This window comes from Salmo trutta, chromosome 6 (genome assembly GCF_901001165.1).
Source record: "Salmo trutta chromosome 6, fSalTru1.1, whole genome shotgun sequence".
Taxonomy (NCBI): Eukaryota; Metazoa; Chordata; class Actinopteri; order Salmoniformes; family Salmonidae; genus Salmo; species Salmo trutta.
Window position 1 is genome coordinate 32,871,766 of NC_042962.1, and position 13,312 is coordinate 32,885,077.

General features: G+C 41.4%; 1 protein-coding gene across 1 annotated transcript in view; it reads right to left on the reverse strand.

Moving 5' to 3' along the window:
• LOC115195866 (cadherin-6-like) overlaps window positions 1-10,339 on the reverse strand; it is a 97,627-nt gene extending 87,288 nt beyond the window's left edge. The window contains exon 1 of the mRNA XM_029756183.1: window positions 10,125-10,339. The gene's annotated coding sequence lies outside the window, so the exon portion shown is untranslated. The remainder of the gene's footprint in view (window positions 1-10,124) is intronic.
• Window positions 10,340-13,312: the final 2,973 nt, after the last annotated feature.

Here is a 13,312-nt window from a genome sequence, read left to right on the forward strand (position 1 = left end):
ATTTATTTAAAATTTAAGGCACACTTAACCAGCATGGCTACCACCGTATTCTGCAGCGATACGCCATCCCATCTGGTTTGCGCTTAATGGAACTATCATTTATTTTTCAACAGGATTATGACCCAACCCCCCCAGGCTGTGTACGGGCTATTTGACCAAGAAGGAGAGTGATGGAGTGATGCCTCAGATGACTTGGCCTTCACAATCACCCGAAAAAGTACTCAAATATGTGGGGACTCCTTCAAGATTGTTGGAAAAGCATTCCAAGTGAAACTTGTTGTGAGAATGCCAAGAGTGTGCAATGCTATCATCAAGGCAAAGGGTGGCTACTTTGAAAAATGTCAAATATAAAATATATTTTGATTTGTTTAACACTTTTTTGGTTTCTACATGATTCCATATGTATTATTGCATAGTTTTGATGTCTTCACTATTATTCTACAAATGTAGAAAATAATAATAAAAAATAATAAAAAACCTTGAATGAGTTGGTGTGTCCAAACTTTTGACTGGTACTATATAATTTTTATATATTTATTCCTGACCAGCAAAAGTTGTCACACCCTGATCTGTTTCAACTGTCTTTGTGCTTGTCTCCACCCCCTCCTGGTGTCGCCCATCTTCCCCATTTCCCCCAGTGTATTATACCTGTGTTCTCTGTTTGTATGTTGTTAACTGTAGTTCCTGTTTTTCTAGTTTTTCCGGTTTTGACCATTCTGCCTACCCTGACCCTCAGCCTGCCTGCTATTCTGTACCTTGTCACACCACCCTGGATTATTGACCTCTGCCTGCCCTGACCCCGAGACTGCCTGCCGTTCTGTATTTTATGGACTCTGATCTGGATTACTGACCTCTGCCTGCCCTTGACCTGTCGTTTTGCCTGCCCCCTGTTCTAGTAATAAACCTTTGTTACTTCGACACTGTCTGCATCTGGGTGTTCTCCTGAAATGTGATAAAAGTCACAAATGTGCTGTCTGTTAAAAGCTCTGAGTAATTAACAGTTTTTCGGCACAATTTGGTGAAAGCCCCAAAGGGTTCAGAAAGCCTGTTTCCCATCACTACTTGAAAGACACCCTGGGAAATATGCAAATAAGGCTTGAAACCCAACAGCGGGGCTATTCAATTCTGGTCCTGGAGGACAGAAACATTTCTGGTTTTGGATTATTGTATGGTTCTTTAAAAAACCATCCCATTTATGCTTCTTCAGAGACTGTGGAATGGCTACCCTATGGTATCGCTCTCAAGAACCTTATTTGGTTCCAACTTGCACCTTAATATTTAAGAGTGTATGAAAGCCTGTTGTAAAGGTTAGCTGTTCTTCTTCAGTATAAGGTACAACTAGTAAAATGTGCTGAGAGAGGACTGTTGGGAAAGGAAAGTCCAGATACAGTATCAGTGCCACAACAGGCAGGGAAGCCATCAACAGCAAAGAGAAAGAGAGAAACACATACAGTACACACAGAGTGAGCGAGAGTGAGAGAGATTTGAGAGATGCTATAAAATCCTACATTTTCAAGTGTTGTTCCACGAACCAGAGAGGGAGAGAGAGCGAGAGAGCTTTACTTGGAAATAATATTCTGCTTTCTGACAACTGACAGTCATTCGAACCTTGACTCCTCCCCTTTCTGATTGGCAAATCTTGGACCGGTGTTTTAGAACCATTTCTACCCTCCAGTATTTGATAGTTCAGTTGAGATAGGATGCTGACCAGTTTTGCCTTGGGAAATAAATGAGAAATGTTTACATACTTCATGTGAAACATTTTATCATGCAGATTCGTGTGAATGTGCTACTAAAAAGTGTGTGTGTGTGTGAGTGTAGAGAGAGAGAGAGAGAGAGAGAGAGAGAGAGAGAGATAGAAAAAAATAAAAAATAAAAGAATGATTGCCTGCCTGCCTGAATGGGCTGGGTGTAAGAGGAGGGTTTTGGCCAGCAGCAGGACAGAAGCACAGCCCCTAGGCTAATGCACAAGGACAGCCTGTCACACTGTGAACATTCACTGAGCCGACGTGTTACAAGTCATATGCAATAACCTGCATAATTACTTCTGAAGACTATTAGGGTGTGGAAATCATATCACCCCCCCTCTGCTGCCAACATACACACACACACATTCATACACACACTGACAGACAAACAGTCTATCACACCCAAATCTTCCTTGGTCTTAGCGTTCTCTGTAGTTGACAGTTCTCTGCTGTGCTGACAGAACAATGGCAGGCCCTGCAGGAGTAAGCATGTGTCATTATCATCCTATTTAGCTAGATCCCTCGCTCCTCTCCTCTCCCACAGCCCCTGCTCTAGCGAGTCAGACACAAACACACACAGACCCATTCCTTGTCTATGTATCAAAGCTAGCCACTAATACTCCTCGTCTTCTGCTTGGATCTGTGATCTCTTCTTATTGCCCCATTCTTATCCAACAGTCAATAGGATCCCTTCCTCTTCTCTAACACCAGTCAGACCCTCCTGTGCTGTACAGTATGTTGAGTCAGTCAGACAGACATTGTTGTCGTCTGTTCTCCACTTGGTCTTCTTCTTAACACTTATTAACTGACTGTCATGTTCTTTTCTGTTCTGCCCCCCAGACACTGTTTAACATCCTCAGGCCACTTAGTGCAGTCTGTGCCTTCGTCCCAAATGGCACCTTATTCCCTACATAGTGCACTACTGTTGACCAGATCCCTATGGGCCCTGGTCAAAAGTAGTGCACTATATTGGGAATAAGGTTCAATTTGGGACGTTCCCTGTCTGTAGTATTGGAGTTAAGCCCCTGGGCTGTTTACTGCCAGGAATCCTTATAACCAGACAGAGTGAAGCGGCTGGACGCGAGGTAGGATCTGAGTGTGTGTGAATGTGTGCTGCTGTATGAGTGTCTTCATCTACAGTATCTGTCCACACCTTATAGCTCACAGCACAGATTAGACACATACTATAATACTACTGAGGGAACACATGATGCGTCATAGAAAAGTCTGCATTGCATCTCTTGATTGGATCAATACTGACTTTGTGAATCTATAACATTGATTGCCATTGCCTCCTATGCACGCTGAAGAAGGGCTCATACTCTAAGTTTGTGCGTTAATACAAATATGTTCATTTCAGTTTAATCACCGGAGTGCTCTCCTATTTTTGTTGTTTGGACTATGCACAGCACGAGGATTCAGCACCCGATCTAAGTTTATATAAGGTGGAGTTGTTTATCTTTCATACCTTACAGCTCACAGCACAGTCCAAACACAACTATTTAGCTAAAACCTGCATTTTAGCCACCGCAAATCCCCCTTACCCTAATTCCAACTCTTTCCAAGCCTTTATCCCTAAGAAAAAATAAAAAGAGGTAACTAGCTACTGTATGTGTGGGCTTTCACGGCCATGCCTCAATCATGTGACTTCCCAGCCTCTGAAATGGTGCCATGGTCTACAGGGCTTTGTGGTAAATCACTATCTCTCTTCCCCAGTCAGAGCCCAGTCTGCTGAGCACTATGGACGGCTGGCTTTTTGCTGCCTCCTGGGTGACTAATATATCTTGTTAAATTGTGCTGAGAAGCGTGTTGAGAACCTTATACCTTTTGCTTCGCGCTGTCTCTGGTGTGTGTGTGTGGGGGGGGGGGGGGTTGTGTGTGTGTGTGTGTGTGTGTCTCAGGGTTTCAATTCCACCCAATTCAGAAAGTAAACGAAATTCCAATTCATTTTAAAAGCATTGAAAATAAGTGGAATAGGAATTTCAGTGTACTTCCTGAATCGACTGGAATTGAAATGGAATTGACCCCAACACTGGTGTGTATGTAATTGTTGTTACCAGCCTATTTCCATCATTAGCTCAAGATGGAATCAACCCTGGGATTAAGTGGGGGATTTGATGGTAGCGGCACTGTGTGGTTACATGTAACGAGGTCACAATTTATTGGCCGTTATAAACATGTTAACTCACAATTTACTTTTATACGTGTTATTACAAAACATTAATTACATAGTGGAACAGGAAATGTGTAATAACATTAGTAATGGAATAACCATCAGCAAGTGGATCTGTAATTACAGTCCTTGTTCCAATTGTGTAATAACTGATATCACTACTCCCTATTACCATGTAATTACATAGTAATACCTACGTAACAACTATGCTGTTACTAAAGTTATTACTGAGATAATTAACAACTGAGATTCTACTGTAGAATGGTGTTATTATTTTGGCCAGCGGACAATATTTGTACAAAAATCAACAACAAAAAAAGAACACTGACCTCCACAAACACTCAGAATAACCAAAATACAGACGTCTCAAATGTTTGGGATGTCAGCACCACATCTTAACTGTTATTTTGCTTGAGTTCAGTTAAAAATGTTCTGACCATACCTTTCTGAATGAAGATACACCATTAGCACATAGTTACCAGGTTGGCATTGTTCTCAAAGAAACTTCAAAATGCTTAGTTTTGGTGATGACAAGTCAGCAGTCATAAACACCTGTCATATAGTTTCCATATCTCTTCTGTCCAGAAGGGGGCATGTTTCTTTGTATGGGCAAAATACTAAAGGCAATTCTTCAAACATTCTAGTGAGTACATCCTCCATTTGAGTTAAACCCAGGAATATCCAAATGAACAATTGTCAAACTCCATACCCTTTCTTTCAATACAACCACAGCCATGATAATCACAACATATATGGACCTTCACTAACGCACAGAAATAATCAAGGTGCCCCAAGGTATTATGTGACTGACTACTAATACATCAAAACATACGCATGTGCACACACACACACAGAAAGAACGCAATTAGTTTTGTGTGTCACTGTGAAGTGGTACAGATAGTCAGTGGGCATGGGGATGTGATTTCATTAAGACCAGATGCTGCTGCTTGGAGGACTGAGGACTTGAAAGGTTCAATATTATGATTCTGGAGCAGGACACATCAAAATGACGCTGTCCATCTGGAGCGGACATAATGTAATCAGCAATGGGTCATTGGTCATCACAGACAGCCCGGCCATCGGGTTTACCCACATCCTGTGATGTCATCATCATCACACTAACACTCAAGAGATGAGAGATAGTGAAGACAGGAGAGAGAAAGAGAGACAGGGAGAGAGAGAACGAGCAGATTGAGAACACAGGTAATCAGCATCACCTCATAACAACATCCAGCCTTTGGATTTGCCCTAAACTGATGACGCAAATTACCTGTGGAATATACTAGATAGTTGATTTTAAAAAATGGATTGATGAAATGTTGACTCCAAAGCATTCATTTCAAGGCCTTGAAGAATAATGGTTTTGATATATCTATTCCCTTACCTGTCAAAACAAATTCCATGATATGGCTATTCCCTTATCCTCTGTCGTCCGTCCGTCCCCCCCCCCACACACACACATACACCACACACCCATGCGCACACACTCGGACACACAATCACACACATGCTTCTACACACGGACATACACCACACACACAGTACACACACATCCATGCACGGGGGCACACACACAGAGGAATGTCTATTTTCAGAGGCTATAAATATTCAGTCCCTGACATGTTTGCTGTATGTCTTTGATCAGACACCGATCTTATGCTACTCTCTCTCTTTCATCTTCCAACTTCAAACCAAAATGTATGTAAAAACTGAGCCATGAAATCTGTTCTGTTGCAAAAGCCTTGGTCTCGTCACACTAGTAAGTTATTTTACAGTACCAAACTGCTGTCATCTGTCTTATGCAAACAAAATGGTGATAAGTAATTTTCAAATGCAGATGGGTGAATTATGAAAAACATATCAGCATTAGGCCTATAACACAACTCCTTCCAAGTGTCAATGTAAAACGCATTTTATTTCCAAAGCCAACATCTTAATGTAATGCATGAGCTACCCATTGCACAAGTCTCTGTCAACAGCGTACAATCTTATTTTTTTTAAGCATGTACTGTAGTACATGATCTGCTCATTTGAATGTGTGAGAGAGGGTAATATTCTTGCAGCATATTCCCCTGGTAGCCTACTTAGTCAACTCCCCCTAACAACTTCTTGGCCTCCTCCAGGCATATCACTGCAGGCTTTAGAGATCTAGAGCAATATAACCAACATGAAGCAATCTGGAGGCTAGAGGAAGGCCTGGATAACTTTATCAAGCATTAAAACACAAAATATGGATGTTTGAATAATTAATTACTTTTACATATCAACTTTAATTTAACAGTGATTCTTTTTTTATCTTTGTGTATATACAGTGAGGTATGCCTAAATGTGTCATTTTTTCTCCAAAGGTTTTGAGGAATAGGCAGATTCCCAGAATGCAGTGCGCATGACCAACAGCATGGTCATGTCTAGAAGGGATTCAGTTTACGCCAAATTGACGTAACATTTTTGCGAACCCTCAAAATGTTCCTAGCTTTAATCAAATTATCCTAACCTGCTATGTAAATTATCCTAACCTGCTGTGTAAGTTCTAACCAGCTACGAAAAGTCAATGTTGACATAAACTGTAATCCATCTAGACAACACCCAGTAGCGCTCACCTGACGTTCCCACAATTTGAGAATGTAGTTTCTAATCTAATGCTTTTTTTAAGCACAATATTTTTTGTAACTGAAGCATGAAACATGAAGTAATTTATATGCTGCACAAGCTAAGGTGTACAGAGCAAAGGGCCTGTTAAGAGTGAAGTTTATGATATAGGCTAAATGGCACAAAACAAAAAAAAACACTAGGAAATAATCAACTGCCATATTGTCCAAGCAAGGTGCATAAGGTAGGCCTAACCAACCCAAAGAATACAGCTCAATCAAACTCATGCAAGCAATTAAAGTTATTAAGGTTCCAGGCATAAGCGACATAAATGGTCCTTTTAGGGCCCCTGACCGTATGGGGGGGCTCAGTCTGGGTCTCAATTTTATTTTTTTTAGGGTGTAGATCAGCTTTAATATTGCAGATAGATTGTAGCTTCCATCAATGTAATTAACTGCATCACTTCCAATCCCCCATACATTTCTGGCATATATATATACATACAGTGGGGAGAACAAGTATTTGATACACTGCCGATTTTGCAGGTTTTCCTACTTACAAAGCATGTAGAGGTCTGTAATTTTTTATCATAGGTACACTTCAACTGTGAGAGACGGAATCTAAAACAAAAATCCAGAAAATAACATTGTATGATTTATAAGTAATTAATTTGCATTTTATTGCATGACATAAGTATTTGATACATCAGACAAGCAGAACTTAATATTTGGTACAGAAACCTTTGTTTGCAATTACAGAGATCATACGTTTCCTGTAGTTTTTGACCAGGTTTGCACACACTGCGCAGGGATTTTGGCCCACTCCTCCATACAGACCTTCTCCAGATCCTTCAGGTTTCGGGGCTGTCGCTGGGCAATACGGACTTTCAGCTCCCTCCAAAGATTTTCTATTGGGTTCAGGTCTGGAGACTGGCTAGGCCACTCCAGGACCTTGAGATGCTTCTTACGGAGCCACTCCTTAGTTGCCCTGGCTGTGTGTTTCGGGTCGGTGTCATGTTGGAAGACCCAGCCACGACCCATCTTCAATGCTCTTACAGAGGGAAGGAAGTTGTTGGCTAAGATCTCGTGATACATGGCCCCATCCATCCTCCCCTCAATACGGTGCAGTCGTCCTGTCCCCTTTGCAGAAAAGCATCCCCAAAGAATGATGTTTCCACCTCCATGCTTCATGGTTGGGATGGTGTTCTTGGGGTTGTACTCATCCTTCTTCTTCCTCCAAACACGGCGAGTGGAGTTTAGACAAAAAATCTCTATTTTTGTCTCATCAGACCACATGACCTTCTCCCATTCCTCATCTGGATCATCCAGATGGTCATTGGCAAACTTCAGACGGGCCTGGACATGCGCTGGCTTGAGCAGGGGGACCTTGCGTGCACTGCAAGATTTTAATCCATGACGGCGTAGTGTTACTAATGGTTTTCTTTGAGACTGTGGTCCCAGCTCTCTTCAGGTCATTGACCAGGTCCTGCCGTGTAGTTCTGGGCTGATCCCTCACCTTCCTCATGATCATAGATGCCCCACGAGGTGAGATCTTGCATGGAGCCCCAGACCGAGGGTGATTGACCATCATCTTGAACTTCTTCCATTTTCGAATAATTCCACCAACAGCTGTTGCCTTCTCACCAAGCTGCTTGCCTATTGTCCTGTAGCCCATCCCAGCCTTGTGCAGGTCTACAATTTTATCCCTGATGTCCTTACACAGCTCTCTGGTCTTGGCCATTGTGGAGAGGTTGGAGTCTGTTTGATTGAGTGTGTGGACAGGTGTCTTTTATACAGGTAACGAGTTCAAACAGGTGCAGTTAATACAGGTAATGAGTGGAGAACAGGAAGGTTTCTTAAAGAAACACTAACAGGTCTGTGAGAGCCGGAATTCTTCCTGGTTGGTAGGTGATCAAATACTTATGTCATGCAATAAAATGCAAATGAATTACTTAAAAATCATACAATGTGACTTTCTGGATTTTTGTTTTAGATTCCGTCTCTCACAGTTGAAGTGTACCTATGATAAAAATGACAAACCTCTACATGCTTTGTAAGTAGGAAAACCTGCAAAATCGGCAGTGTATAAAATACTTGTTCTCCCCACTGTACACATACAAAGCAAAGTTTTATCTTATGTCAGTCACTGACAGCCACTCAATTAGCCATGCCAACTAACAATTGTTGGATTGGTAATTAGTCTAGCCAGCTATCTAAGCTTGTAGTAATCACGTCTGAATACCGACCGGGCATATAGGGCACTTGAACAGGGGCCCTGACTTCGAGGGGTCCCCATTGATTTTGTTAGTCATTTCTCACTCAGATGTCATTACAACATGTGCAGAATTGCAGGAAATTAGCTTTAATACTGCATACATCTTACTCCACCCTGTGACAAAATGGGTAGAAATGCAGGAAATTAGCTGTAAAACTGCAACTTTTTTCTCTCTGCCCATGGCAAAAAAAATGGCAGCGAGGTGGGCCCCCCCCCCCCCCCCCCCCAACTAAAAAGCTGATGAGAATGCAAAGGTGTTGAAGAATTGCATAGCCTACAGGCCTACCCGAATGTACCTAGTCCAAATTAATACTGTAAAAGCCTCAAACGTTATGACTTAATGTAATATGACTGAGGGCGCACTTGAGGAGGCATACTTGGAAAAATCCTGGCATCTCCTGGAGCCTATTCAAATCATGGTCTGGCCAGTGTGCTTCAGGCTACACCAGCCAACTGTACAGAGAGAAAGAATTTCATATTTCCATCAACGCATGTAGCCTATTCTACTGTAGCCTTTAGGCTACCTGCATCGATATCCGTAGCATAACCAGTGGGGAAGAATTAAGAAGAATGAGAACATTTCATATAGCACATATAGCACAACAAACAATGAATATTACATAAAAAATATTCAGATGTCATTATATTAATTAAGGAGATATAAGGTGGACCTCCCTCCGTTTGATACTCTCCATGATGTGTTGACTTGTGGTGCCAGCACAGTGCTACTGCAGCCTACTGTACATCTGATCTGAAGGAGTCAAATAAATAATAGTATCCACAATACATTATGCAACATCGTGGCCTATAATAAACGAAAACCTAAAGTTGGCACAGTGGTCCATTATGTCTAATGCCGCGTTTATGTGGTAGTCGGAACTAGGAAACTCGGAAATGTCCGACTTGCTAACTAGTTATAGGCTACACGTGCCGCGTTCAACCAGTTAGCGAGTCGAACATTTCCGAGTTTCGTAGTTCCGGCTGGTTACGTGAATGCGGCATAATTACACATCGAGTGATATTCCAAGCAACTTCCAGCGATGTACTCTAAAGTTAAGTCGCCTAGACTTACCCTTATTTATGAATCAACTATTGAACATATAACGTATAATGCTACCTGGAAATCAATTCATGTACAACGGTCAATAAATTACACCAATAGCCTAACCTCTAGGTCGCAATAGCACTTGACTCGGCAGTTTTCAAACAGTAGCCTTATATATCGGGACAACCTTTCATTTGGCCACAAATCACAAAGCTGCAAAGATGTTCACATCGATATATATATATATATATATATATATATATATATATAAAGTTGATTTGATCGTTTCACTCACCTGCCACCGGAGTTCTTATTCAGTTGGAGAAATCCAACGATAGCGAAGGGGTAGTTGGTGAGATGAGGGCGAAGTGTATCCTTTCGTTCACTGCAGCAGTTCCAAAAGAGCTTCAAGGCTGTTCCTCAACTGCGTTTAGCTTTTTCGCGTAGGCAGCATCACTTCTCTATGTGTATGTCAGGGGAGGCTGAAGGAAAGGGCACAGCCTCCGATTGGCTGTCATTCACAAGTCCCTGATACAGGGCAGGGGGAGAAATCGTCCGAGAGAAAATAATGAACAGCTTGCTGCGCTGTGGAGGCATGTTTGAACGGACTGATGTAGGCTACTTCAACAGAAGGATGGAGAGAAATTATATATTATTGTCAGCTCAATTTGAAAACCTCAGCCTGAATGTAAGACCACTAATATTCATGTGGTAGCAAATAATATAGGCCTAATGAAGAAATGTCCAAATATATTGACATATCCCACTGGACAAAACCTGGTGAATCAACGTTATTTCCATGGAATTTCAACCTCCAAAAATATATGTGATGATGTTGAATCAATGTGGAAAACTAATTGGATTTACAAAAAGTCGTCAATGTAAGGGCATTTCTCTTTTTTTCACCCAACTTTGAACCTAAATCCAATGACATGGTGACATTTTTTGTTCATTTCATGTTGAATTCATGTTAGTTGACAACTCAAAACTAGATGAACTGACATCTGTGACCAGTAGGATAGGCCTATTTAGCATGTAAGAATAAGGTAGGCTACTGTTTGCCTGCCTTTTTGTAAGTATTCAAATGTTAACCTTGAAGTGTGGATAATATAGAAAACTTGAATTACATAAAGTGTGGCAATAATATTTTTTCCTCTAAACACAAATAAAAAAATCTATAGTGGGCAAAATATGTAAATTATTTAGTTTGTGGTTTCTAATTTTATTTACTGAACTATGGGGAGTTCTTTATAAATCGTCACAAACAGCAGGCCTGCAAGAGTTGTTTCCTCCCCAGGGTGTTAGTTGCATGAGTTGCATTCCTGGAACTCTCCCAAGCTTTCACTTTGGAGCTGTCCTCCCAACCAAGCATCAAACTGTAGCTATTCACTGAGCCAGAGGGATTTCTACATCTGGCATGTTCTATTGAAAGATCAGCCACTGATTGACAATGACTGACTGTGGCTCTTGACCAAATCCTCCCTACTGAATGGGCCTGGATAGCCTCAATATTGGTTTTGTGAATATTTATGAATTCTGTTTTGGTCTTGGTCTCAACTAACTCTCACAGTCTCACGTCAGAATTAGAAGTTTATCCATGTTTCAGAAAAGTCAAATTTCGAAATTCTTCTAAACAAAATGTGTGTTTCAGGTTAAGTTCAGGCATTAACTCCGAATGGTTAAGGTAAGGGTTAAGATTTTAGATAGGCTTAAAGGAAAAATACAAATAACTTTCAATCGCTGGATTCCACATTCCACCTTTGGCACCATAAGTCCCAGTCCACAACACCCTAGCAATACCGAAACCTACTTGAAGGTAATAGCGCTCACTGTTGCCCCTAGCGGACGGTTTTAACACCATCTTCAAATCAAATCAAACTTTATTTGCCACAAGCGCCAAATACAACAAGTGTAGACTTTACTGTGAAGTGCTTATTTGCAAGCCCTTAACCAACAGTGCAGTTCAAGAAGAAGAAAATATTTACCAAGTAGGCTAAAATAAAAAGTAATAATAAAAAGTCACACAATACGAATAATAATAACGAGGCTATGTACAGGTGGGGGCGAAGTGAATATGCATAGGTAACAAACAAACAGCGAGTAGCAGCAGTGTACAAGAGGGGGGTCAATGTAAATTGTCCGGTGGCGATTTTTATGAATTGTTCAGCAGTCTAATGGCTTGGGGGTAGAAGTTTTTGAGGAGACTTTTGGTCCTAGACTTGACGCTCTGGTACCGCTTGCCATGCGGTAGCAGAGATAATAGTCTATAACTTGGGTGACTGGAGTCTCTGACAATCTTCTGGGTTTTCTTCTGACACCGCCTATTATATGGTTTCTGGATAGCAGGAAGCTTGGCCCCAGTGATGTACTGGCCGTTCGCACTACCCTCTGTAGCGCCTTACGGTCAGATGCCGAGCAGTTGCCATACCAGGCGGTGATGCAACCGGTAAGGATGCTCTCGATGGTGCAGCTGTAGAACCCTTTGAGGATCTGGGGATCCATGCCAAATCTTTTCCTGAGGGGGAAAAGGTTTTGTCGTGCCCTATTTACGACTGTCTTGGTATGTTTGGACCATGATAGTTCGTTGGTGATGTGGACACCAAGGAACTTGAAACTCTCGACCTGCTCCACTGCAGCCCCTCCGATGTTAATGGGGGCCTGTTCGGCCCCCTTTTCCTGTAGGAGAGACATCAGTGCCACAGGCATGGAGGAACGTTGAATACTGACTTGTTTCACGGCTGCATGGTCTCTCTCTCTCTCTTACTCTCTCCTATTCTCTCCTCTTTCTCATTGTCTTCCTCTCTCTCTCTCTTTGTCTCTCTCTTTCTCAATTTCAATTTAAGGGGCTTTATTGGCATAGAAACATATCTTTACATTGCCAAAGCAAGTGAAATAGATATTAAACAAAAGTGAAATAAAACGGTAAACATTAACAGTAAACAATACACTCAAAAAAGTTAGACAATTCAAATGTCATACTATGTCTATATACAGTTCAGTGTTGTAATAATGTGCAAATAGTTAAATGGAAAATAAATAAATATACCTATAGGTTGTATTTACAATGGGGTATTTTCTTCACTGGTTGCCCTTTTCTTGTGGCAACAAGAACATCACACATCTTGCTGCTGTGATTGCACAACGTGGTATTTCACCCAATAAATATGGGAGTTTATCAAAATAGTATATTTGTTTACAATTTTTTTTGTGGGTCTGTGTAATCTGAGGGAAATATGTGTCTCTAATATTGTCATAGATTTGGCAGGAGGTTAGGAAGGGCAGCTCAGTTTCCACCTCATTTTGTGGGCAGTGTGCACATAGCCTGTCTTCTCTTGAGAGCCAGGTCTGCCTTCGGCAGCCTATCTCAGTAGCTTTCCTTAAGTTTGGGTCAGTCACAGTGGTCAGGTATTCTGCCACTGTATACTCTCTGTTTAGGGCCAAATAGCATTCTAGTATGCTAGGTTTTTTTGTTAATTTTGTTAA